General features: G+C 33.2%; 1 protein-coding gene across 3 annotated transcripts in view; it reads right to left on the bottom strand.

The window, feature by feature from the left end:
- The window catches only part of LOC119632286 (ADP-ribose glycohydrolase OARD1), a 31,473-nt gene extending 20,992 nt beyond the window's left edge, over positions 1-10,481 (bottom strand). For all 3 annotated transcript variants that reach the window (XM_038025113.1, XM_038025115.1, XM_038025114.1), the window contains exon 1: positions 10,468-10,481. The gene's annotated coding sequence lies outside the window, so the exon portion shown is untranslated. The remainder of the gene's footprint in view (positions 1-10,467) is intronic.
- Between the last annotated feature and the right edge of the window lie 17,118 nt (positions 10,482-27,599).

Below are 27,599 nucleotides of genomic sequence, written 5' to 3'. Positions count from 1 at the left end.
GAGAAATTTGACCATTTTAAATTTCTTCTTACGTTGGGTAGAATTATGTAAAGATATTTTCGTTTTTTTTAATTGATAGTTTCAAAATGAATCTTGAATTTTTTTGTCTAATAATCTCGTTATGAAAGTTCGAAGTTTGAGATAAAGTTTGCAAATGTTTTTCTCAATTTGCATTAATTTGTGTTCTTGTATTATCTACAAAATGCTGCCAAGTCGTGTAAAAATAAAATTTGAAATATTTACGATTAGGTGAATGGATTTGAATAAGATATTGCGTATGTATTGAGTACTAAAATGAAAATATATTTACTTATTTATTTTGTTTTTTTTTTTTTTTTGATACAGGAAAACCACCTATACATCTACCACGGCTCAGTGGAACCACCGGTTTGGTATTCGTTCACAGACAGGGTAACCGTTTAGGCAGTACTTAGAAGTCTACGTTGAAGTTCCTCGTTTCTTTGCTTTCTCACTATATTTGCGGCGAACCCTCCTACCGTCTTCCATATTTTCAGACCGTGCAACATATTTATAACGAGGTTGTCGGGGAGAGGAAACTTTTTGATTTCCGTCTGTAGTCTTCACCGTTCGATATTCGTTCAGCGTCCCCGAGACACTTGCAAAAACTAAAAAATTGGTCCTGATGTATTTTAAACCTGACATAGGTTTAAGCTCTAAATAAGCTCTAAAATAACCATGGCCGCTTATTATTTATGTAAAATAAAATTCAACTTCACCATGCTCCCTATTGAAGCAGGGCCGCAGATCTGGTATTAGCCGATGACTCCATCTATCTCTAATTGCACTGCTTCAGCGCTCATGCCATTCTTCCAACAGTTGGCCTTTTGCACGCTGCTTAGCCGCATCAGCCGGCAAGCTGTGAAGTTTGGCTACATACATGTCTTCTTTAGACCGCAGCGAGAACATCTTTCGGCACCGTACGATATACGGTGCCAATATTTAGAGCACAAAGCCGGTATAGTGTTTGGATGCCTCTTGTACACGATGATATATCGAGCGCCTTTTTCCAACCGAAAGAGCCGTGTAGTATCGTCGCTGTTACCACTTCTTGCATCTTGACTAGAGCGCCGCATGTTCGATAGTAATGGCGCCAGCAGCTTTGCTACCTCCGCTGCCACGAGTTGATGCGGCTCGTGTGTGTGTGTGTGTAAATTATGCATTGTGTATATATGTGTATGCAGTTTTTAATCTACTTATATGTACTTATGTGTTTATATAAATATAAATATTTCATCTTAATTTATTTCATTTTCTTTTTTATAGCAATTATTTAAATAAATTTAAATATATTTTCTGATGTACCTTTAATAAATATCCCGTTTAATAAATATATACTACGTATATAGATAAATTTATATATATTAAATTTATATATATATAAATTTTTGTGTTCCTGTGTTTTCATTAGAATTTTTTTTCATATATATGTATTTGTGTAATTGTAATAAAAATCAATATTTAAAAAATTGCATTCCATACACGTCGTCACAACAAATTGTTAGAAAAAGTTTTTTATATCCTTTTACCCAAAAAAAAAGAAAAAAAAATAGAACGGAAAAGCCGTTTTTATTAGGAAAAATATACTAAGAATAGAAAGAAGAAAATGTATAAGCGAAAAACTCACAATCATCTACATTAAGACGATTTTCCAAATTCACATCACGTCCGTCTATCGTACACTTCTTGTCTTCCGTCCTGATGTCTGCTTGTGTCTTATTTTTAGTGCCCTGAACTACTTATAGTTTGTCGAGGTACGGCAATGTTTTGTTTTTGTATGACTGCTGCTGCTTCTAGCTGAAGTAAGTTACATATAAATACATGCGAATGATGAAAAAAATTTAATAATTCTAGGTTGCCTGTTGTTTTACTACAGAACGTTAATGAAACTTGATTTTAAACTGCAACAACATTAGAATGTTTTCTTTAATTTCAATACTATTTAATTTACGTTGATTGCATTAGGAGGGCAGCGCACATATCTGTAATTATTTATTATTCTTAATTAAGTGTTTATAAGTTGTTCAATGAACTCCACACATATGAATCAAAATATTTTTGACTTAATTTTAAAGTAAATGCTAAAAATTTAGCAAAAATTCAATACAACAGCGATTTAAACTTAATCTACTATTTAATACTACATAATATATATTGCGTTATCCATTTTACGGTTCCGAAAGCAAACGTAAATAAAACGGGTTTTCGGTTAAGATTTGGGTCAAATTTCTCTTCGATATATTGTTTGGACCTTGTTGTTACTTACCGAATACAACATCATTCGAATGTCCTCCATGGGACATCTTACATGATTGGATCCTTTTGAAATAAGCTTCGTCGACTTGTCCGCACATACCGGACATTAGCTCGGCCGTAGCAAGACGGATATTCGTTTTCAAAGCGTCAAGAGTTTGGAGATTATTCATCCGCTTGGAATGTTAATCCTTTCTTAAAAAAGTTGGTAATACCATTCGCTCAGAAAAGTCATGGGGCATTATTTACTCGAACCTAGCGATTTTTTATGGTAAGACATGAAGAATTTAGTGTCAGAATTGGTGTAATGTCGAATTCGTTTTCCGATTTTTTCACTCAACGGATGTTCTCCGTTCGTGTAATACGCTGACGGCTAAAAAGACGAGAAGAAAGGGAAATAGATAGGGCGTTGATCGCAGTCTAGCGGATGTATGCCTTTAACCGGTAAATATTGTGACTTTGCGGACTGGGCAAGCAGTCACTATAGCTACGACTCAAAAGCAAACTCTACCGCACCAGGATTTGAACCCGCGTACACTGACTTGATAATCGGCTACTCTTCGGTATTATCAATATTCGAAACCTTTACTGAGAATGGTGACGAAGGCTTGCATTTATAAAGCATTTTCGTAAAGCATGACGTTAAAGCCTTTGCTTTAAGACCGTGATATATATGTTCATTCCAATTGAGGATTTACTAATGATGAGATAGATTTCTCTAGCTGACATTATTAACTAAAAGTTAAATTATTTACTTTCCAATTTTCAATAGATAAGATAATGTTTCACTAATTGTTAATCAGATTATTATGATTAAAGTTTTCGCGCGGCTTATTCTTATTCTTCTTCTTCTTCTTCTGCAATCCATTATCAGTATTTTACTACAATTTTTATTTCTTATTTCATTTTATTAATCATATGATTGTTTTGTATTATTTAGCTGGTTAATCAGAATGTAATTGAGAGAAATCGTACAGTAAGTATAAGTATATGTTATGAAGGATTGTTAAATTTGTCTAATTTGCGGTTTGATTTTTATTAACGATTGCCCTTAATGTAATAATGTTTTATTACGGCAAGATATTGCGAGAAAGATAGCATTGAAGGGCAACTTTATAATTTTTGTTATTTAAGATTTTAAAATGAAAGGTTTAACCACCCGATATCGATAAACAGGGCGGCGGACTTCTCAAACTAATCAGAAATATTTAAAGTCTACAATGCATATAATAAAGATTTAAAGGCCAATATATCCTCTGTTGCGGTTTTAACAACAACAAAAAGACATTAGCTTACACATGTGTTAAGTGAACGTATGAGATTTTGCTTTGAAACTTAAACGTGCACGTTTTTTCTTCTTACAAGGCATGGGAATATCTCGATTATATACGCTCTGCGGGGTACAGTAAATGTAAAAGAGTAAAAACAAATATTAATTTATGATGCCGTCTTTGCATTGCTCGTAGGGTACAGTTAAAGGACAATTTAATTTAATTTTGTGGGTTTTTATGCTCATGAGAGAGATATATTTGATCCTAGTAAAAACGGAAAAGCCATAGTTCACACTTGTGGCCGCAACAAAAAACAACAACATGTGATTGTTAAGCTGGTTCATGTATATATTCTCGTTATTGGTCACAAATCCACATATACATTAGTATAGCATAAATATATGCATGCGCCTGTACGTTTATATATATTTATAATGTTTTCTGTTTTATTTATTTTTTTTTTTGTAATTTTAATTTATGGCCACTAATTAGCAAATGATGAATTGGTCTCGCTTTAATCACAAATGTTAACAACTGTTACATGCAAAACATTTTCATGCATATGCATAAGAATTGTTAATAGTATCTTGGCATTATTTGGTGTAATGGGTATTAAAAGAGTCGCAAGCCTACCTTCATACATGCATGCATGCATGTGTACATTTATTACATTAGCTAAATTAACTGTTGGTCAATTTAATTACTTTAGTTAAATTTAACTTAATAGTTCTATTCCTGTACTTATCTACCCCCATAATAGCTCATACTAAGTTTCTTCGTTCGTTGGTAATATTCAAAAATATTATAAACAGCGAAGGCACGATGAATGCATGCATATATATCAAAGAGTACTAGTCTGTTCACCGATTTGTCTTTTTACCATTTCCATTTTCAATTCTCTCCTTTGTCTATGCATTTTCGGTTCGGCTGTCGGACAGTAGCTGGCATATTCCAACTATCTATTCTAGTATATCCCTTTACCGATCGGACACTAACTACAGCTACGACCAAAATAAACTCTACCGCAGTGAGATATGAAGCCGCGAATATCGACTTGTTGGTCGCGGTTCCTACCTACTCGGCTAGTTTTGCGGAAATAATATTAATATATGTCATCTATAGTTGATGTGACGATTCGCCATAAAACCGAAAAAATTTACAGAGGTTTTATTAAATTGGACTGTGCTGTGTTAGGTTACTTGTTACTTCTTTGTGGACAATATCGATAAGATTTTTAAATTGAAATTTTGGACAAATTGGAAAGTTTCTGCCGAAAATTTCAGTAAGAGTAATTCGATTAAAGTTCGATTGCTTACCTCTATTTAGACTCATCCATTTTGTGGATCCAAATATTAACGTAAATTAAACACACTTTACGGCTTCAACAAGATGGTGCAACATGCCGTCAATTTCGCAGCAAAACCAATGATGTAATTTTCAAAAATATTTATATAAACGTGGCACAAAGATAATTTGTTATATTTGTATTACTTTGACATTTTTTAATTATTATTATTAATAATAACATATTATCATATGATCCCAGTTTACTAATTTATAATAAACGAAACGTAACATCATCACTACGATTAGTGAACATATTTGTGGATTATTTGAATGTGCTTACCTTTAAGACAAGCGAAGCTATAGTAACTCGGATAGGTTAAATTTAAATATTATCAAGTACTTATTTATTGCTATCATAATGAATATGAAAACATTCGATTCATGTCATTTTATAGCTCTCTATTGACTCTTATTTATATTACTAATAACAGAAGCGATTTTCTTTCTTTAATTACAATCGTACACGTTTGAGCTTGTATTTATTTGCGTCAGTATATGATATACTAAATTTAAAAAAACGCTAATTTTACGATCTATAAAAGGCAGCCGTTAAAAGTTTCTCTGCTACCAAATGAACTTACTGGCCAGTAAAATGAATGATTTTAGTAACTTCTTATCGTATATAAGAAATCATTAACGACCGTTTTATGACAGCTGTGCGGATTCTCTGATATTAATTTAATTACGCAACAACAACAACATCAGTAATATTCATTAAAAAAAAAATAAAAAATAAAAAATAAAATAAATAAGTAAAATAAATAAATAAATAAAAACGAAATAAAAACGCAACTATTACTTGTTATATTTGATTTTATTAAAAACTTTTTAAAAACACAGAGCGAAAGCCGACTTTCGAAAGTGTTTCTACCTATCAACAACAACTAAAAATACAATGCATCAAATTATCAAAAATCTACAGGAGGTACGTTATATAGCACAGATTATACAGTTAAATAAATAAAAAATCTAACTAAACAACTTTCTTTCAAAATAATTATTGTAGAGATCTTAAACAAAAAAAAAAAAAAAAAAAAAAATTATTTATCGTTAATTATTGTCAAAATAAGAAAAGTAAATATATTTATTTATATGTCTTTTTAGCAATTTTTGTGGTTTGTTTTTTTGATTTTATAAAACTTAGTTTATAAAAAAACAAGTAAACACACTATATTGGGACACGGAAGTGGTCGAATAAGTTATCCGTTTCGAACCATTTTGAATAGCATCCATCGTTAGGCTAAAACACGTCGATACATCACATTTCATGACAATAAATAAAAAATTTCAGCGCGATGGATGGGCAGACAGAAAAGCTTAGAATCACATTCTGAATCGTTTGACATAACTAAAAGTGGGTCCAACTCTGCGTCCTTCTACGTACTGCATGCATTCGCACGAACTCAACATACTGCTATACCGCAAATGGCGCAGAGTATAAATATATATTTATTGATAATATTGCTTTTTACTTGCTTTTTAACATTTTTTTTTTTGCTCTTAGCCAAATAACAGACAATTAACTTAACAAGAAATCTTTAGTTGGTCTATTGAAAACACAATGATTCTATCATCATACGTATGGGTGCCATTAACACAACATAAATGTTTTCATGATGTGAAGAATATAAAATAAATACTCTATATATTTTATATGGATTTAAGATTACATAAATTAAATAATCGGGAATTTCGTACCACAAGTGTAGTGAAGAAAAACCAAAAGGAAAATTTATATTCATTATTTTTTATAACCACCTCAAGCATGGTGTATATGCATATAAAAAAATAAGTTTAAATTTTTTGCTATTTATGAGTAGGATTTTTTGCTACTATTTCGACAATATTTGGATGTAATTTAACAATTAAGCCAAACATCTCACAATTCAGTTTGGTAGATCCTAGTGCTACTTTTAACAAAAAAAAAAAAGATTGTAAGGTAAACAAAAAGACCTTAGAAAAATTAAAGTGAAGACAGCCCATCAAGATAACCCACATTGTTTAAGGTTCGCATATTCGCTAAAATGTTGTTGCTAAGTTACTGTTTATCGCGATATAGAAAACAAACATGTCAAATAAGTATTAAAACTAAATAATATCAGTCAGCGTGCACATATAGAACAAACTAAGCCTCGAGTTACGATCACAAAACCATAGAAGCTAAGTTATTGCAGTACAAACACTGAAACGATGCAATGTCCATGTCGTGTTATAGCAATTTTCAGAGACATTACGCAACTACAGATTTTTGATATACCGTGAAAAGTGCTGCAACCTTTAAGGAATACCTAATCTCATTTCCATGACCCAACGTCCCAACGAGAATTACTTATTTTACTTAATTATTTAAATTAACTCATTGTGATTATATTGCAACTGCTTTAGGTACGATATTGTTTTTAAATAAAATAAGTTATGTAGGGCATAGGCTTAGCATAAACTGAATTTTTACCGATATAAATGGTCAGAAAGACAAATCCCAAATGGCTGCGAATCACTGCTTGGCTTTTCTGATAGGTTGTCGCGTCTTTGAAAACATTTCAAAAATCTGCTCTAGGGAAAGTTAGTTAAAATTTTTTATAAGCACTTTGTGTATTGTAACTTTTCACGGACAATATATATGCACTACCTGGTAAATAGTAACCGTAAATTTTTCTTTTAATTTCTTATAACATTTCTGTATGATTTCTTATTTTATTAATGTTTGTGTTTTCTATTTTTATTTAGTTTTTCACATCATTTTGTTACTTTTTCAATATCATTCAATTATCATTATGCCTTAACAAAGGCGCGAACCAATTGTGAAGATTGCCCCACTTTTAGCAAAGATAAAAATGTGCGCTACGTACAGTGGGCTAACTTCACGCAAGTTAAAAAAACTATGATTCTCGCGCTGACGATGAACATCTTATAACAATCAAATTGAAATCTCAGTTTCCGCTGACGAAATTGTCTGTTCTGCGTTTCTTTTCACTTAGATTAGGATACAATTCGATTTTCTACAAATGAAACGATCGAGTCGCCTTGCCAAGCGGCTTTAGTTTTTCCACTCTTATTTACTTAAGGCTAAAGACAAGTTCTTTGTCGTGGTTTGTAATTCATTATCATTCACATAAACCTATCGTTTTTTAAGTTGAGGTGATTCTGTTTCCTTGTTCAAGGGCTTATAGAAGTTTGTGAATTTTTTTGCGTTTTTTTCTTTCTTGTGTTGACTTAAACACTCCTTGAACTATTGAAAAATATAATGAAGAGATAAATATGAAGGAGAATATTTTTAAAAAGAGCAAACAGCCGATCCGTCAAATATAGCTTCAGACCCATTATCTTAGCTTAGTATTATTTCATTTAAGCCTTTTACTTGATAGTCCTGTCTCAAAAGAAATTCATTTGTAAAGACACTTTGGATGTATATGGTTTGAAAAAGAAAAAAAGAGAATTTTAAATTGCTTTAGTAAAAGTAACTTTTAATAACTTTTAATGAGTTTACATCGAAAGCTTATATATATATATATATACAAAAAACTTACGTAATGCATAAATTATAGTAAACATCAAATTTAATTGCTGCAGGGACATGAAATAAGAAAAATGTAAATACTTTAATGTTTATGTTGAGGATGCAAGGATGTTTTAATCTTTCCTTTTGTCTTTTTCCTGTTTTTTTTTTTGTACCTAATATCGAAAGTTAGCGACCTCTTAGCATTTGTAACATCTAGAAATAGATAACAGAAATCTCACGAACTGCATATAGTTTAGATAAACGCCTGTCCACATCGATTTGTCCGTTTATCGTTACTTGTTCGTAGTCTCTTCATTGAGAATATGAAAACAGAAAGCAAAAAGATCTCAGTCTCTAACAACTTAAAGTATATTCTATAGGAAAAGTACTAGGACTTGCAGATTTATATGAGCTCTTTATAAATAGGTTCGACGTAAAACATTACGTTGCTCAGCCTACAAAATAATTCCGAATGCTTCCGGAAGCGTCTGTATCCATTATCACTTTAAGTGTTGATTTAAGTTTTTTTTTTTTTGTTTTCGTTGCAACTACTCACACAAATTCGAACTAATAATGTGAACTTTAGTCGAGTTTTTGGCAAAAGAACAGAAGTCTCTAGGTGTGAAAGTTAAGTTGCTTTGAGCCAAGACAGGGAGCAGAGCATTTTTCGCTCAAATCACTCACGTAATATTTTGCATTGAATGTACTGACACCTTCAGCTATCTTACTCAAAGGGATAAAATTAGCAAAATATAAGTAGTGAAATAATACAATACAAGAGATAGAATGGACAACATGAGTAAAATTGGTATCATGAATGAAGGGGGAAAAAACGGGTAAACCGAATTATTGAAATAATTTGGATAAAATGAGTAAACTGGAGAAAATATCAAATATTTCATGCGGAGTCAAATGTTCGAACTTACAATCCTACTAGTAGATAAGTTAAAATATAGCATTTACGTTAGATGATTGTGATGTTAACTGGTCGAAAAAGTACTGAGCCTCGTGTATAAAAAAATTATTTCTATATATACATATATCCATTATTTACTAGCTTGTCAGTCAGTTGTATAGAATTGAGAGCTGAAATAATGATAGTAAGATTCAACATGTTGTGGACTATCTAATAATTAGCTGAATGACGATGACGATGACGATAACGATAAGATTTTTAGCCGACTTTCCTTTCTATGGTAACGAAATGTTACTAAAATTGAATATTAAGCATTTTATAAAGAAAAGAAAGAAATAAACGTACAAACGCATGCACAAATATCACATGCACATTAAATGCAATTGATATTGAAAATTATCACGTATCGCACCGCTCCGCAACGCAACGCAACGCAACGCAACGCATGCACAGATAAGCGCACACATTTCAAAGTAATATTTTTCACACGCACTTGTTTTCGTACAACGATGTGACAACAAGAACAACAAAGTGTGCGGTGCAGGGTACAGTAAAGTTGTCATCTACAGTTTGTCAAAAACTGTGGCAGTGGAACGAATGAATAAAATGAACGCCTTTGCTTTTTAATGTTCAAATGAAGTTTTTGTTTTAACCACAATTTTTTTTTCTCTTATTTTTTTGTTGTTTTTGTTATTTTTAGATTTTAGTTAAGTTTGTTAAAAATCGATATCAATGAAATGTAAGTGCTTGCATGCGTGGTAAGCAAGTGTTACCTTACTTGCCGAAGTGAGTGAAGTAAAGTGAATGAATGCCACCATACCGCAGCACATTTATTGGTTATTGGAATGGATGATGTGCTTCAATATGTCCATCACGTATCTCGTTAAGCAGACGAGCTGTACATGTTAAATATTATTATAAAAGTTTTCGGTTTTCAATATAAACCAGACACGAATATCACAGTCAAGATCAGAGAGCAACATTTTTGGAATGGCAGTGAAAATTAATACAAGAAGAAAAGTAAAAAAGAAAAAGCAAAATGAACAAAATTCAATAAAATAAATAAGTAAATAAGTAAAGCAAAAATAAAACAGGATAAGTGAGATTGCAAAAACGACGGGGCGGCATCTGTTAAGTCACCTGCGCGGGCGGCCGACACCAACAAATTGCTTGAGTGTGAAATTTTCCAAATTCAAGCAATCCTTGGTTAGATTTTAATAAATTGCATTACTTATAATTTTAAAGATTTCGCAGTCAAAAATGTGCATTAAAAGAATACAATATAATAATAATAATATGTACATGACTTATGTGTTTTCTCTTTTCTCCCTTAATATGATAGGAAATTTTTTTTTTTTTTTTTCCTTTTCGCAAATTTTTTGTGTGATCAAAGAATTATTTAATTTTTGCCAATTATCAAAGAATTTTGTTATTGATGAATTACAAGCACAATACATACTCAGCAAGAAAAAAAAAAAATTCTTATGCTCTACTTGTCAACAGACAATGACGTCGTACGAGAAGACAACGATTGCGACGACGGCCATCATGTTGATCAAAATGATGACGTTGCTCGCTGATCGCTATTAAACTTGCGCAGCGTACGTAACTACGTAAGTGCGCATGTGTACGTTTGTACTTATTGTGTTTTACACCATAACTTGAGGCTGTCGTACAAAAGCTAATTATGTAGAACAGTGATCGGTTATTTAAGGTCCTTCATATCCAATTAGTCGCATAACACACCAACTCACAAAAAAAAAAAAAAATATATATATATATATTGAAGAAGAAGAAGAAGAACGAGAAGAAAGAGATGAAAACACCAAAAGACGCACATCTCAACCATAGGTAACATGCACAAACATATAAACGAACATGTAAACTAAAACAAAGCAACTAAGCAACTGAACAACCTACCAACCAGCCAGACAAACATTTTATCCAGTCACTCAATTGACCATAAATAGACAAAAGTAAAATATCTAGCTGAAGATTTGAGTTTAATGCAAAAGAAAAAAAGAACATCTATACGTAGCCGTACACACCTACCTAAATAAGTGTGTACGTCTGTCTAGAAACTTAGATCTAGCTAAAGCTATATGTATAAATAAGAACGCATTTGCACACGCACACACGCGCATTTATGCTTTCATGCATGCGACCATCGATCCATCCGTTCGCCTACCCATCTAAACATAACTCTATTCGTATGTCTATGGAACCACACGAGCCATCTAAGTGTTTGTTGTGCGTTTGCTGTTCATCACCATCCAACAAACGACAACGACATTTCATCCTAACCTTTTGAGCAGATCAATCAATAACAATAACAACACAAAACAACAACAAGAATAACGAAAACACATTACAACTTTAAGCGGTCAATCGTTGATGTTCATAATATTGCCACAACTGCGCACTCTGGGCACAGTTTCTGGCTGGTAGGCTGGCTAAGCATTCGAAAACTACATGTTGTAAATTTTTGCAGCCGGACAATGTACACGCTACGCATTCGGTATGTTTTCAAACACTCCCTGCACACGCGATATATTTCTCTAATTGTTGTTTTTGTTGTTATTATTATTATTATTATTATTATTATTATTATTATTATCACTGGTGTTCTTATTGTTATTGTTGCTGTGTTAGCATCAATGTTTAACTAAAGTTATACATCATCATCGTTGTTGCTATTGTAAACGTTGTCGCACTTTGTTGCTATTACTATTGTTTTTTGTCAATTTTTACAACAACATAAGTATAGAGTGTAACAAAATTGTTGCTTTTACTGTTGGTGTTGTTCTTCTTTTTGCTCTTGTTCATAATTTCAACGCAACAAAAATCGTGTTTAATCATTTAAGGCAAATAATTTCAATCATTGGCTATTTTGGTGAATTGCTTGATATCGGATACCAGCAAACATTCAATCTAATTGCAGTAATGAACGAATGAACCTCTCCCCTGTCAGAAGGCTTTCTTTGCCTACGTTCGTTCTAGAGAAATATATATTTTAGTTTTGATTTAATTCCTCAATTCTCATTTTTGGAAAACATCAACAACTTTATACTATGACTAATCGATGACCCAAGGGACAAATTGCTACAATTATATATAGGCTCTAATGTTTGTAGAGTCCTAAATGTCTAGCTATTAGTGTAACATATATCATACATTGAATAAAATACACGAAGGCCGTAATTAAATAAATTTGGCCGTTGCGGCTAAATCATTTACCTTTCGCATTTTTTTACAAATATTTGACATGGTTCGCCCGTGTTCACCTAACTAATAACGTTTAAATGGAAAAATGAAAAATTGCAAAGAAGTTTTAGTGAATCGTTTGTGCGGTACGGCGGATGCTTGGCTTATTATCAAGAAACGATATCATTGGCGCTAATCTACATATGACCTACAATTAACAAAAGGGAGATGATAGAAACTTGAAGCAATTAAAGCCCTCTCCGCTGTTAAACTATTACTTCGTTTTCCATTTTCCTTAAATCGAATCATCATCATCTTGTTGAACTTTGTAGGCGAACGGCATTCTCCATATCTAGTTGTTGTAATCGTTTTGAGCAAAGAAACTTGTACAGAACATTTTCAGATCCACTATATTCTAATGGTTCCAAGTGCAGTTCTTTCGAACGTGCTTGGCTATTCGCGAATATAGAAACGAAGTTATTGCATCGCAATTGGCGATGAAAAACGCTCCCCTATAAGTATTTGATCTATGCAAAGCAGAGGTACTATAAATAAGGCTTACTTTCGCTAGAGACGGGTCATGACCATGTATGCCTTCCGACACGATTCGCAAAAGTCACTTTTCAGTCGCCAGTCACTTGTCGTATTCATTTAATTTCGTACCGTGCGATTTCTAACTATTCGGAAAATTCGGAAATTGTCAATGAAAAGAAAGCATCACAACAACCACGTGGTACCAATGTAAAAGACTTCCATCGGCATTCTCAAATTATCATCTCCACAGATAACCTAAAACACAGCATATTGACAGCAACCGTTTTGATTAAATTCCGTTTTGGGTTTTCATTCGTCGTTTTATTTCTTAAAGTTAAATAAATAAAAGAAGGGAAGTGCATGGAATAGACCCAAATAAAAGAAGTTACATTTGAAAACAACCAGTTAATAAAACAAATGAAGTAAATGACGTGAAAACGCACGAAATTCTCGTACATTTCCTGCTAATACTTTGGTAACATGATGTGTAACAAGTGTAAAGCCGTTCGACATCTAGGGAATTTGAAAGAAGAAACTGTTTTCAATGATCATTGAAATCATTCCCTTAAAGCGATCAAAGACTTGTAATTATCGAGAGTTTATTTACTTTTATAAAAAATGAAAAAAAAAACTTAAAAAAAACTTTTTAATGCTCTTAAAAAATTCGACCAAAAATCTAATTTAAGAACAAATTAAATGAAATCTTTGGACTCGAAAGAATTATTAGAATTTTCATCAAAAAACAAAAACAGCTTGTGGCCAAACGCACTTCATACGTCTGCCAGCGGATCTCTTATCCCAAAAGTAAATAACTAAGGTTTTCTTAAGTTAAAGCAAAAATAAAAAATAAATAAATAACCAAAAGTCTAAAAATGTTTGCTCTGGATTCACAAACATATTCAGAGATCACAATGTAATTTAGGTTTGCTGAAAAATGAGGTGGGAGCAAAAACGAAAATAAACAAAAAAAAAAAAAAGGAAAAAAAGAAAAAGACGAGTGCAAGGAGATGGAGAGATGGTAAACAAAAAACCAAGTTGTTGCAAATACCATAAATTCCAGTAGAACTCGCGACCAAAACAGAATATGTGGTGCTATAAAAATCACAGTCATGTGGTTGGCGGTGGCGGTGGCAGTGCCGATAATGATGACGATGAAATAAGTTTGAATGATCGAAAACAGGAGCAAACGACAACAACAGCGACGACAACGACAAGTGTGCTTGTGGCAAAAACACAACCGCGACGAATAAAAACATGATGATAAACAAGGAGAAAAACTTTTGGTAATTTCCAGTAAAACGTTGATCGCATTAACGGCAGTGGCTGGCTATAGTAGGAATGAATCGAATCCACGTGAAGCGTAGACGGAAGATTTGAAAACGGGGCAAAGGACATTTTAAATTGGCGGTGGCGGCTGATGATTTTTTTTGTTCTTATTTATATATAATTTTTTTGTTTTTACTTTTTTATTTATTTATTTACTTTTTTTAAAAGAAAACACATTGAACTTTACATAAACGTAGGACAAAACATAGGACATAGTAGCAGTCGTAGTAGTAGTAGTAGTAGTAGTAGTAGTAGTAGTAGTAGTAGCAGCAGCAGTGGTAGTAATTGTTGTAGTTGTTGTAGTAGTTGTAGTAGCCGTATGGCCGTATGGCCGTAATGGCATAAGTCGTCATTCGTCATCAGCAGTCGAAAAAACAGTGTGATGATGATAATAACAATGGTTTTTTTTTTGTTGCTTTTCGACCTTTAATTTGAACAATCTCTACATTGGGTTCTTGTTTTTTTTATTTTTATATTTATTTATTTCTTTTTTTTTTTTGTTTTGTTTTGAATTACACTTTCAAGCAGAACATGACACAAGCTTTGCTATAAAGTCAATAAAAGGTTGATTGAATTGATCAAACTTTAGCGCGATCATTATCAACGTTGAGAAAATACTAAGCAAAAAGATCTACGATGATCTGATGTTTGTTTCTTTATTTGTTTGATGGATGCGCGCACAATCTCTCTCAAAACGTTATCGCCATCAACGCAAAACTTGACAGAAAATTGTAGACATTACACACGCTGTTGCTAGTGCTGTTACTCTTTCTGCTCAGCTCAATTGAAATTCGGACGAATATACTGATCATCATCACCGTCACCGTCGTCATCATCATCGTCGTCATCAAAGTTTGTCATCAGTATCGACGTTATGCGATCGAGCGAATTTCAAGTGCTTTCGTATTAGCGTTTCATAAGATTTCTTTATAAGCAGGAGAACAGCCAGCACAGCAGCCGCAAAAAAAAACTAATACCCGCTGCATGGTTGCTCAGAAGAAAATAAAATTCAAAAACGATAAAAGAAAAGGAAAGAAAAACATTCACATTTATAGTTATAATGGCAACATTTAAGCCTCATTAATGCATTGTAACAACAACAATAGCAGCAAGAAAAACAACAATAAGAGCATCCATCGGAAATCAACAACAAACACTATCCAAAGAGAAATATGTTGGTTATTTAGCTTCCTCTTCGTTGGCGCGGACGGTGATTTGCTTTACTTTAGGCGCGCGATTGCATCGCTATATCTCTGACATGTAATACATAACCGTACGTACACGTTTCGATTTGTTTTTTGTCACAACCCCCAGGGATCTTTAAATACATGTTGGATTCATTTAATCGTTATGAGTGTGTTTTTATTTATTTATTTTATTATTATTATTATTTTCTTTTTTTTTCATGTTTTTTTTTTATCAATACTTGAAAATGTTTGCTGATGTCACTGTTCGTTTATCTTTTAAGTGTTATTAGACTTATTGTATAAATCAAAAAAAAAAAAAGAAGCATATCAAGAAAGGGAAAAGGTTAAAAGAAAGAAAAAGTGCTGGAAAATTGCCGATTTCATGATCGCTAATAATCTGCGAACGCACAAATAATTGAATTATTAACCAGTTTTGAAGTTAAGAATTCACATCTCTTCAAACCATTGAATATGTTTCTGTGTATCTCTTACTCGCTGGAGAAGACTAATAGATGGAGCGTTTTACTTCTCAAAGTAAGGGGTTAAAAAATTCAAATCAAAAATGTCGAGCATCTAGATTGGCGGCTAATCCATTATTGTTATTTGGGGCTACGCCTATGTAAAACGTAAATTACTTGGGAGACGATTCAAAGAATCGCTCCATCATATGCAAATTTCCCACATTTATTTAGTAAGTCAAAGTATTATTGTTCAAGCATTTTCATCGAGAAGGCATTAAGAATGAAGCATGACTACATTTTTCAAGGCCGAGCATTATCAATCCAATCTCTTTTTTATTAAGTTCATCCGGGTTTTAAGTGATGGATTTTTTTTAAAATCGTTCTGGGCGCCGAAAATATCCGCACAAACGGAATAGATGCTTACCACAAATAAGGCAAAATATAATTCGAATAACTCTAAAGAAGCATAAGAATAATATAAACCAAAAGCTATTGCCTGACACAAAAAAAAAAAAAATCTATCGCCGAGAAAGCTTTCATCTACAGCTACAATTCTATCACTAAGTAAATAAAGACAAAATTAATGTAAACATTAAGTAAGTATATATATATGTATATATAAGACAAACTAGCAGCTATGTTCGGAGGAACGTAGTAGAAACATCATAAGTCACAAGCCATTTTTATAGCCTACAGCACTTGCAGTACGGGATGCATTAAATTTGCGCGAACTTAAGTGTGACGCCCAGGAAACAATTTTCTGAAACGTCTGTCTGTCTGTCCATTTGCTCCATTTGATTTAATCTATAGGTTATAATTTTTGAGATATTGCAATGAGCTTTAAAACGTTGACCTGCTTTGGCTTACGTCCGAGCTTTGCTGAAAATGGTTTTGACTTGGCCACTCGCCTTGTAATGTCTTATTTTTAAAATATCATCATACGAAAAATCTTCCGGCAGAAATCGGTGAGAAATATTTAGACATACGAAATTGGTATAAAAACTTTGAATCGGATGGAATAATCTTTTGTAGCCACTTCCATCTAACGTTTATCACGGAAAGTAGGGTCTTATACGACAATAAAGTTTAAATAAAGTTTAAGGAAGCAATGTGTTGATCAGAAAGGGTTATAGGGAAAGAGAGGTGCAGAGGGGCAGTAGTGTATCTGAACGTTCATCTTGGAAATGGCACGATGGGGAAGATCATTGCTGGTGATTTGTTCCACAGGCAGGGAGTATGCATAAAGTACGATGAGCCGTGATAGCGTGTTTTGCGGTATCCGGGTAACTTCAAGATGAATGGGTGGGAACGCCGAGAAAGCCAGATAGTCTCTTTCATCTTTTGACACCTCCGATATAAAAGCTCGAATACAAAATATGCCTTTGAAAGCAAAGTATAATGTTTGACACTGAAGGAATCATCAATGAAGGAAAGGATTGTCAAACCAAATATGAGCTTGACAGCAACTATTCTGTTCCTTATGTGTTAGCGATGCTACTATAATTACTTTAAGCAAAGTAATGTGGACTATTGAATGGTCGGTCGTTAATGAGTATTAAATTAGAAAACCCTTTTTTTTTGCTTTCGCGCACAAAGTTATTCTCAGTTCATGGTGCACTAGAGACGTGTTCCTTCAACGATTACGGCCCATCTTCATTATCAATGTAGATGCAAACATGCGAAGATTTTTCCCAAATTTGAAGTCGATATCTTAATTTTTGCGACCGGAAGAATGCTCAGCACACGCAAGCGTAGAGATGGGCAAGTGACAGATAGGGATTGACACAGCCATGTGATCATATAGATAGACGAACTAAGAGACATACAGGCAGGTACCAGGTAAAAGGTTTAACCCTCACTCTTACACACAGTTATAAAGTCGATAGCATAGTATATGGAGCAGTATTTACTAAAAAGTATTGTGTAATACATTGTATATAGTGTGTACAAAACATAGCTTAAAATGTAACACAGTGCAGTAGTGGAGTAGAATTGAACCTAAATCTCTAATTAAAAAAAAGTGACACGCAATGCTGTTGGTCGCTATCATCGATGAATCTCGATGATTACTATGCTTTTAACATACATATATAATGCACATAGAATTAAGGTGATGGTAATAGAGTAAACTTTTCCTCATAGTCGTTTAGTCAGCTTCCACAATATTGTGTTCTATCCGTAAAGAGTGCGCCCTCTTTTTGTGGCTCTATCGATATAAAATCTAAAACTCTGTAAGACATCCTAGAAAACTTTTTTTCATTTTCAAATGATATAAAGTAAATCCAAGTACTGCAATTTCGTTATTGCCTATAATAATATATATATATTAAATAACGTTTGCTTTGATATACCGAATGTTATTAACTAAGCACTTTTTGACTACATGATAAAACTTCCAGTGTGCTTGTGCCCGTAGATTAGAGTAAAGTTTCGGATCAAAAGGAAGATGTAAATATCACAAACTCTTTTATATTAAACGATAAGCTCGAATAACCTTTAAAAAGCAATAGAAATTATGTGTAGGATATTATGTATATATTATGTAGGATAACATCAGAACTAATTCGAGAAGATATTCTGTTATAATGTGTTATTTGAAAGCTTTTATCTGATAGCGAAAATGGCTACAGGAAGTAATTCTAATAATTGCAAAACTAAATTACTTGAATTCAAATAATCAATATATAAAGCCTCTCGTCTGCTTGAATGTGGGCAAAAATACCGCTGAGCTTAAGACAGAGAGAAACCAATGTTCAAGAAACATAATTTGAATTGTTTTGATCGCGTAATAAAAAATAATATAACCAACGATTAAATCATTTCAAAATTCATATATAATCTACCTATAGGTCATAAATAGCTTAACTTGGCTTATTTGTGAATAGGAACACTTTAAAAGTAGATAAGAAATGAAAGTTAAATAGAGTTTTCGGCTATGATTTTCTACTGTCCATAAACATTCACATCCGATACCTTATAATTATTTTGAGTAGACACTTAAAAAGTTGCTAAATATCTGATGATTTGTTGAAAACGGATCGACTGACAGACAGATAATTTTGGAAAAAGAAACAAAACTTATTTGCAGCTTGGGACAAATCCAAACAACATAAATAAGAAAATGAAAATTTTGTTTTTATATATAATTTAAACAAACTTTCATATCATTCATCTTAAGTAGATGAAGTAAAACGAATACCGTAAGAAAGAGATAGAGAGAAAGGGGAGTAGGATATAAATATCCGCCCGTAAGCATAAAAACCGTAACGTCACTAAAACAGTTTCGGTTGAATGTTAATTAATCATTGCTTTATACAGAAACGTACGTCGTAGTTATACGCATGTAAATTTATATAGTGAGTGAGAAAATGGCAAAAGAAAAGAAAAAATGTCTCTCGAGATAATGTCATCGTAAATGGTTTCGGCAATTTCGTGCAATTTTTATGAATTATTAATATTTTGATGCTCTCGTTGTTGCCGTTGTTGTTGTTGTTGTTGTTGAATTTGAATTTTGGTCTTTTTCTTGTTTTTTTTTGCTTTCTTTAGTTCAAATACAAATATATATGAAATAAGAGAATTGGTTGGAATATTGTGTAATCTAAGATGTCCCAGGAAATAACACTGAGCAAGCAAAATAAACAGACAAACAGGGCAGACAAACAGACAAAGTTTATGATATTGTACCTGTACAAGCAAAACAATTGCTTTATTACTCGTTTTATTTTTTTCTTTTTTTGAAGAACAGCTAAGAATTCTACCAGGAATATCATACCATATCATCTTTGCCAGCTCTTTATGAAAAATATTCTCTCTGCTCTCCCCTACACTATCGTCGTTTTGAACTGTGCTATTCAGCTACTCTTCGGTTGGGATTTCCCTTTATAGTAATAAATTTTTTTTCTCAGTATTTTTTTCCTTATTTTTCCTCCCTCTCAAGTAAAACAAGAATTATGACTTGTTATAAAAAAAAAAAAAAAAAAAAAAAAAAAACAAATCAAAAAAGAAAGAAAAAAAATATGTTTTATTGTCGTAAGGCGTGTGATAAATAATCAGCATAAAAGTATTATGGAAATTAGATTATGTTTATAGACGTCAAGCAAAGGGAAAAAAGGAAAAATGCATCCTACATGAAGAGATCACAAAAAAATATTTAAATTTTTTGCAGCATTTGTGAATAACGCTTAAAAAACAAGATGTAGTGACTCAAAAAATAAATAAGTAAAAAACATGAGAAATTAACCAGCAAATCGTTTTATTAATATATATATAACTAAAGTGATCCATCCATTTTAAAGCTAGATGTCGATCATTATCCTACATTCAACAGAGAGAAAAATTGAGAAAAAGGTGCTTTTACAGCGCTGAGGGTCCGGTAGCTATACGCTGCACGGGACAGGCAAGTGTACGAAATAACATAGCAACTGTTGCACCCCGGCTCAATGGTTGAATAGCAAAACAAATACCGGTGAGCGGGAACATGGATAAGCCTATTGGACATGGGTATATAGCAAGTATATATCGAGACAATAAGCAAATAGATAAAATAAAAAACGAATAATGAAACTGAAGCTTGGCAAATCTAGGAACGGATTATCCGACACATAAATAGATGTACCGATTGGCCGACAAATGAATAAACTAATCATCATATAATATTGCCAAGAAATAAAAGGACACACGGGTTTGGCAGAGCTCGCTCAATGTGTCTCACAAAGCGAAGGCGTACACGTTTTACCGGATCTTAAAGAAAGAGCTCTAACCCGTTCGAAACCGTATTTTTCTTGTCGTAGAAAGCTACCCTATTAGCCCACTTGAAAACACACATACACACGTATTTATGCGCACATGTGTATATATATAGTCCGTAAAATTTTAACAATATGCTCAATGTGCTGCAGATAAAGCGATTAGCGATTCGATCATCTTTAGCACGGATTATATCCATAATAGCTGTAAGGGAAGTTGTAGCTACAGTAGTTTCATTCGTCATCCTGGACTAAAATCCAGTGTATGCTGAAATGTAACGTAAATGTAGATGGCGGGATATATTGCCTCATGGCGCTTAGGCAGATATACGGCTTCCGAATCATTAAGGAAGAGGAGGCCCTAGTGCAGGACTGTTCCCAATCGATACCCTGGCAGATGAGATACGACATGCGTACGACAAGGGACACGGAGAGTAGGCGCAAGGATCCCCGCTCAAGAAGAAGAAGCGGTTGACAAAAATGATCCGGCATCTAGCACGATGAAAGAGGTAGAATATCGCCTCAGTTCCTAACTGGCCATGGTGGGTTCCAGAATTATCTACGCAGATTCGAATATGATAGTTCACCAATATGCCCGAGTTGTGCGAGGATGGAAGAGTATTTGGACTATTCGATGGTTAAGTGTCCAAGAATTGTGGCGTATGGTCTGCCTAGATAAGCTCCGCAGGAGACATTAGACGCCTTGGCTGAAAACCGTGAAAAAGACAACATTGCGAACGAGGCACTACAAGGACTAAGATAGTATAGACAGCTCGTAGAGAGAAGTGCCGGTAGAAATCAATAAAAGAAATCACTAAGGTCCCACCGGACGTAGAGCACTTACTGCGACCAACCTACGTGAAGTAGTGCCTAACGCTGTACTCCCGTGAGGGCAATGGACGACGAAGTATGTGGGGCGGTAGGTTTAGTACGTAGGCACCATGATTACGGCCAGGGAGTATCTCCAAAAAATTTCTAGTTCTTGCTCGCATGGCAAAAAACATACACAGACACACACACACATACACATATCTACACATCATTCGCTTTATAAGCTGTATATAAGTGTGTCATTTCCCAGAAGCTTTGTTTGAGTATGTGCCTTAGATCTTTTATACCATAAGTGCTAAAGAAGGACCCGGTGGAAATCTTAAATTCATTCACTATTTGATGTTTAGACTATTTTTATATGCTTTAAATGTACATAGTGAGTATGTGTATATTTTACCTACAGATATTTTTAATTCGCCAAAATTGATTGAACCTCTACCGCTAGTTTGTGGTGGCAATCAAAGCATATTTACACAAAATATTATGTAAATGCTATCAGTGATTGGTTGTCAATTTTTTGCCAAATATTTTTTCGCAAATCAGTTTTTTTTTTTTTATTTTTTTTTATTTTTGTTGCCTTGTTTTTTTATTCTTCCTTTGGCTTTGCTAATTTTCACCCTCCAGTCTACAGAGAATCTTTAACATAAATTTTTCATGAAGCACTACCGCAAAGAAGAAGAACGCGGCAACATGCCAAAAAAAAGCATATTTTTAAAGGCGTGCGTGCATTGGTATAATCTGACAATATTACTTATGAACTCTGAATTGGAATGTTTTTTCGTTTTAGCAAAAAAGTTACCCTTTTTTTCAACATACTCTTATAATAATAAGAAAAAATATTATTCCACACCATCATCATAATAACAAAAGCCGAACAACTCCTTTGCCCGGCTTATAACCGTGAATTATGTACCGAGCCAAATGTTATTTTGTTTTTTTTTCGTTTTTTTTTCGTTTTTTTTTTTTTTTTTTTTGTATACTTGAAGTGAAGAAATCTTACAATTTTTGCAGGATTTGTTCTGTCAAGTGTTACAATTTTGTTTATTGTGTGTCGCTTATATTTTTTACATATATTCCCTGGGAGTTCAAAACGAATAAAAAAGTAACCAAAAACAGTTTATTTTTTCTTCTTCGGTTGTTGGTCGCGTAAGGTACATATCAGAGCTAGTAGTGACGGCAAGTGGTTTTTGCGGTAATGGATTTTCAATATAAACATTAGGGTGTGGATAATCCGAATTATGTATTTATTGCTTTATTGTGGAAATTTCGACTTTTTTTTCGTAAATTTCCTTATCCACCCAATCGAAGGGATGCATTAACTGCATCAAACCATACGCAACATTCGAGAATATGTGTTGCGTGCGTTTAAGTGCTTCGATGCATTATTGGTAATGTTGATAATAAACATAAGAATTATCAGCAGTTGTTTAAAAATGAAGGAAGTAATTCTCAAAATTAAACAAATAAGCAATAATTTTCTCCCTGAAGTTAATATTTTATATTCTTTACCTCGAAACAAAGCGTACTGCACGCACTTAACTTGTCCGTTAGCGCATTACGATAATTTTGACATTAATCGTACAAATACTTCTAAATGATATTTTCAGTAAGTTGTAGACCATTCATTGTAAATTAGACGTTTTTTCCCATATCCAGATTTGATCTAACTAACTTTATTTATGCCAAGTTTTAATTTACTATCGCAATACTCGCGACCGTGACCATTCCAATAGCAATGAAAGCGCAGACAATCGAATGAATACAAATGCATTATGGGAATCGTGGGAGCCAATCAGGCCGGTAGAGATACGAACCGATGGACATAACTGAATCGTTTCAGATTCCAACTAACTTTTTGAACTACATTCATGTTCCATGTAATTTTTATTTATTTTAAATTTCGGGGATATTCGCGTATTTGTGAAACCCTCCGCTTTTTCTCATCGAATTGGTACCAATTGCTCAATGGATATCAACTATGCGTGTAACGATCACAAAAAAATGCGGAAAAGAAAGAGATAGGGACGTGATAGCCATAATCTAGCCAGAGTCTACACAATTGGTAAGTGGTACGCTTTCACCAGCTAACTATTCACTACAGCTACGATCAAAGTAAATTCTACCGCGCTTAAAATTTGGACGTGCGAACGCTGACTTGGCAGTTGCGATTCTTACCTACCAGACTACTCATGCGGATCATAAGTTTGTACTGAAGCAGCAATGACATAATGTAGTGCCTGCGACTGTGTACAAGTTCTATATTATTGTTGCCAAATTTTAATGTCAAATTACGTAAACTACGTAAACAGGAAAAAAACTCATGTGCCTCTAATTACCAGACTTTGCAATCTCTAACTGTTCAGGTGTTGCATCCAAAGATAGAAAAAACCATGTGCGGGCTTACTAGCCGCATTTTGCCGACCCTGGTGTACGGTTCTTCATTAAGGTGATGCTAAGTGTTTTCGTTAACTTGTTTCTTTCTGTCAAAAGTAAGATCAAGTCAATACTCAGCCACTTTTATGCAAAGCAGACAACTGTTCGCGTATCAGGGAATTTATTACGACCAAATGATGACAAAATCAATATAATCTCGTCGTCTGTCTTCTTTGTTAAGTTTATTTCAATTCATAAAATTGATATCTTAAAATGATCGTGCGAAGAAGCTGATAATTCTTTCAGCACAGGGAAGCTTTAACGAAACCATTTGGCATAAAATTTGACCAGAAAGTTTATTTTGGAAAAAAAGGGAAAAAAGTAGATAAAGGAGGAAAAATTGTAGTGTTTTAATCGAATAACATTGTTCAGCACTTTTCAAATTCAATTAGTTTTTCGTGCACTGTCAGCTCTAAAGGGACCTCATAAAATGTCACAACAAACTCATACGCACATACACACCTGCAGATGCACGAATATGTGTAGCATTTTAAGTTTTTAGTTACAGTAACATTAGTAACATCATGGTCATGAACATATCATCCACATTGATGTCCTTCCATCAATAAAAATTGTTATCCCTAGAGGATATATATATGTGTAAGTATGAGCTGAAATGCAATGCGGCCAAAATAGGAAGAGAAAGAGTGGAACACAAAAACGACGTCGATGAAAAGCCATCAATGTGTCGAAGCCTATTAAGTAATGTTTAACAAGGAGGTGTATATGTATATATATATATATATATATATATTGTATATATATTACGTATATAAGTAGTGCAAATACAAAAAAGAAAAACTAAAGGACAATTTCAAGTGATATGTACAAGTAAGAGAGGTCATCATCTTCAATATTACTGCCACAGATGATGTAATATTAGCACTTTCATCTGTTAACATAACATAGCAACAATAACAACAATAACAACAACCACAACAACACGTATATGGCTGACCCTGCTAAGCTAAATTCGATACTATTTTTGTTATTATTTCCTTTGTTTTCCTTCTCTATTTCTCTCTCCCTCTCTGTCTTCTCTGCCATTATTCGGACTATTGAAATAATTTACAGCATTTTCTTATTGCATGCTATGGGAAATGTACGGTCGTGGTTGCTGTGGTAGTGCTAGTGGTGGTTTATGTTCGTTGTTAGTTTTTCTTAAATTTTTCTGCTCTACTTTTTGCATCTATTTTATTGTGATGATGACCGTAAGCGTTATAATCAACTTCAACTTGCCATGCACTTGCGACCAGCTTTTATTATATTTCTTGGAATTTTTATGATCAATGTTCTGTCCGGTAAAGTATTCCCAAAGTTAAAATAAATATTATTTATTTATGTGCAAATATTCTTGGTCCTTGCACTCTGACTTACACTTATATATATATACATATATATATATATGTTTATGGCCTAAAGATAATAATAATAATAACAGTGCCGATGAAACTGATGTTCATGGTGCTTCTAAAATGCTGATGACCTGTCTACGAGCGATTCTATTTGGAATTGTTTATACATATTTGTATACCTTTTCGCTTTTCACTTTCTGCTCAGATATTGTTTGCTTCTCCTTTCATGCTGTTTTATATTGTTTTTCTTGCATAAATGAGACCTTTTCTTGCATTTTGTTTTGTTTATTTGATATTAATACAATTACCGTTACAGTTACCGCTACCTATAAAAAATAGTATTTTCCTTGCTATGTTTTATATAAGTATGTATAAGTGCGTCGTTATTTGCTTTTCGTTACCTTTCATTCGATGAGTATCAGTCGTGTACTCTCATCTTGTTCATCTTTATTTTGTGTACTTATATGATTATTTTAGGCCTTAAACTAAATCCTCTTTATTTGTTTGTTTATTCACTCTCTTTCGGTTTTTTATTGACCATTATATATTGTATTCATGCCATTTGGCTTAGCCTTTAATAACATTAGAGCAAGGCTAAAACCTTACCTATGAACCTTTAAACCTTTTAAATTGCGTTTAACCGCAATTACTGACCAACACACTCGTTTTACTTATCATTATCTTGAACTTTCATAAAAGATAAGCTTAAAGATTCTTTTACTTTTTATGGATAAGAGTACTGTAATATTTTTATAAATATTTTATGACATGTTAAGTCTTACTATCATTCAGTTGGGTGACCCTTGCATATACTGATTATCATAACAAAAAATTTTTCCACGCAATAAAGTTGTATTTGAAAAAAATAAGGCAAAAAATTAATTGAACTTTTCCTTAAAGGTATAAAATTTAATCGCACTATGGGCGGCAGCTAGTAGCTTTAAAGTATGTGGAAAACTTCTTCAAGTATATACGACAAGGAATTGGTGGCACACTTTCCCTAGCTGGAAATTGTTTCCTTACTTGACTTTCAAGAACAAGTTTTAAACCTTTCTAAAAAAAAAAAATAAAAGAAGATTTCGAATAAATTCAAAATATGTAAAAAATAAGGACTATATCATATTCAAATTAGATTTTTTTCATGTCTATCGCGTATTCATATACGACGTATGTGCATAACAAGCATTATTCAAATTTAAAAAAAAAGCACGCTTCACTAAGATCAGCGATGTAAGCGTAACAAGCTACGGCAGCGTAACTTTCGACGTAAATAAAATTTAACTGCCTTACGAAACCAAAGATAATTCCAACACAATTTTAAACTTTACATTAATAGGGACTAGAGAAGAAGAGAGACTGAATTGAATAATTGAATAATTAACTTAATCGATTTAAGCCTACCTGCCCACGAATTTTCCCGTATAACCTGTAGATCGCAATATTTAAGATATTTTGATAAAATTTAGTTCAGTAACAAGTGTAGGACCAAGAAGGAACGTTACTGGAGCCCTTCTCATATAAACTTTTTCATTAAAAAGAAGTTTCTATGTGGCCATAACATGGTATAGTATACTTAGCCCTCTAAGGTACGTTTTCAGTTCCCAATAAGATCTCATTATACCAACGGTGATAAAAGAGGTGCATTAAGCTTCCGCAGATATGTGCAACACCCAAAAAGTTTGCGATAGGCCCATTTTTTATTATGCCGATAGAAGTTTGTCTGTCTGTCAGGCCATCTATTTGCATTGTTTTCTTGTGTTCAACCTATAAGCCGGACATTTTTGAGATATTTTAATGGAATTTGCTACACTGAAGCGTTTTTTTTTTTTGACTCAAGGACTCGTAAGATCAATTCATAAATCCAATCAAATTATAAAATAAATTATGATTACTCCCCTCAAAGCCAGGATATGTGTATGGAAATGTTTTGTATATTAATCGTATACCGTAACCGTAAAACTGACGGTGTACATATGTCGGTTACCTACAAGCCAGGATATCTGTCATTTGTACATTTTTGGAATCAAACCTCGCTTTGTGTTTTTCGCTTAAACAAACATAATCAAGGGACGGGTACATACGAATTCGATATCCCCAAGATCAAATTTATTGCTAGTTTTCATTTAACAAAGCAAAGTTTAGAAATTTCGCATGTAACCTATTGATTAGACATCTCACCTAGTCCGCCATAATTGAATTTTAAAGTGCACGCATTTTCT

This window comes from Glossina fuscipes, unplaced genomic scaffold (genome assembly GCF_014805625.2).
Source record: "Glossina fuscipes isolate IAEA_lab_2018 unplaced genomic scaffold, Yale_Gfus_2 1, whole genome shotgun sequence".
In the NCBI taxonomy this organism is placed as follows: Eukaryota; Metazoa; Arthropoda; class Insecta; order Diptera; family Glossinidae; genus Glossina; species Glossina fuscipes.
This window is presented reverse-complemented; position numbering and strand designations above follow the sequence as displayed.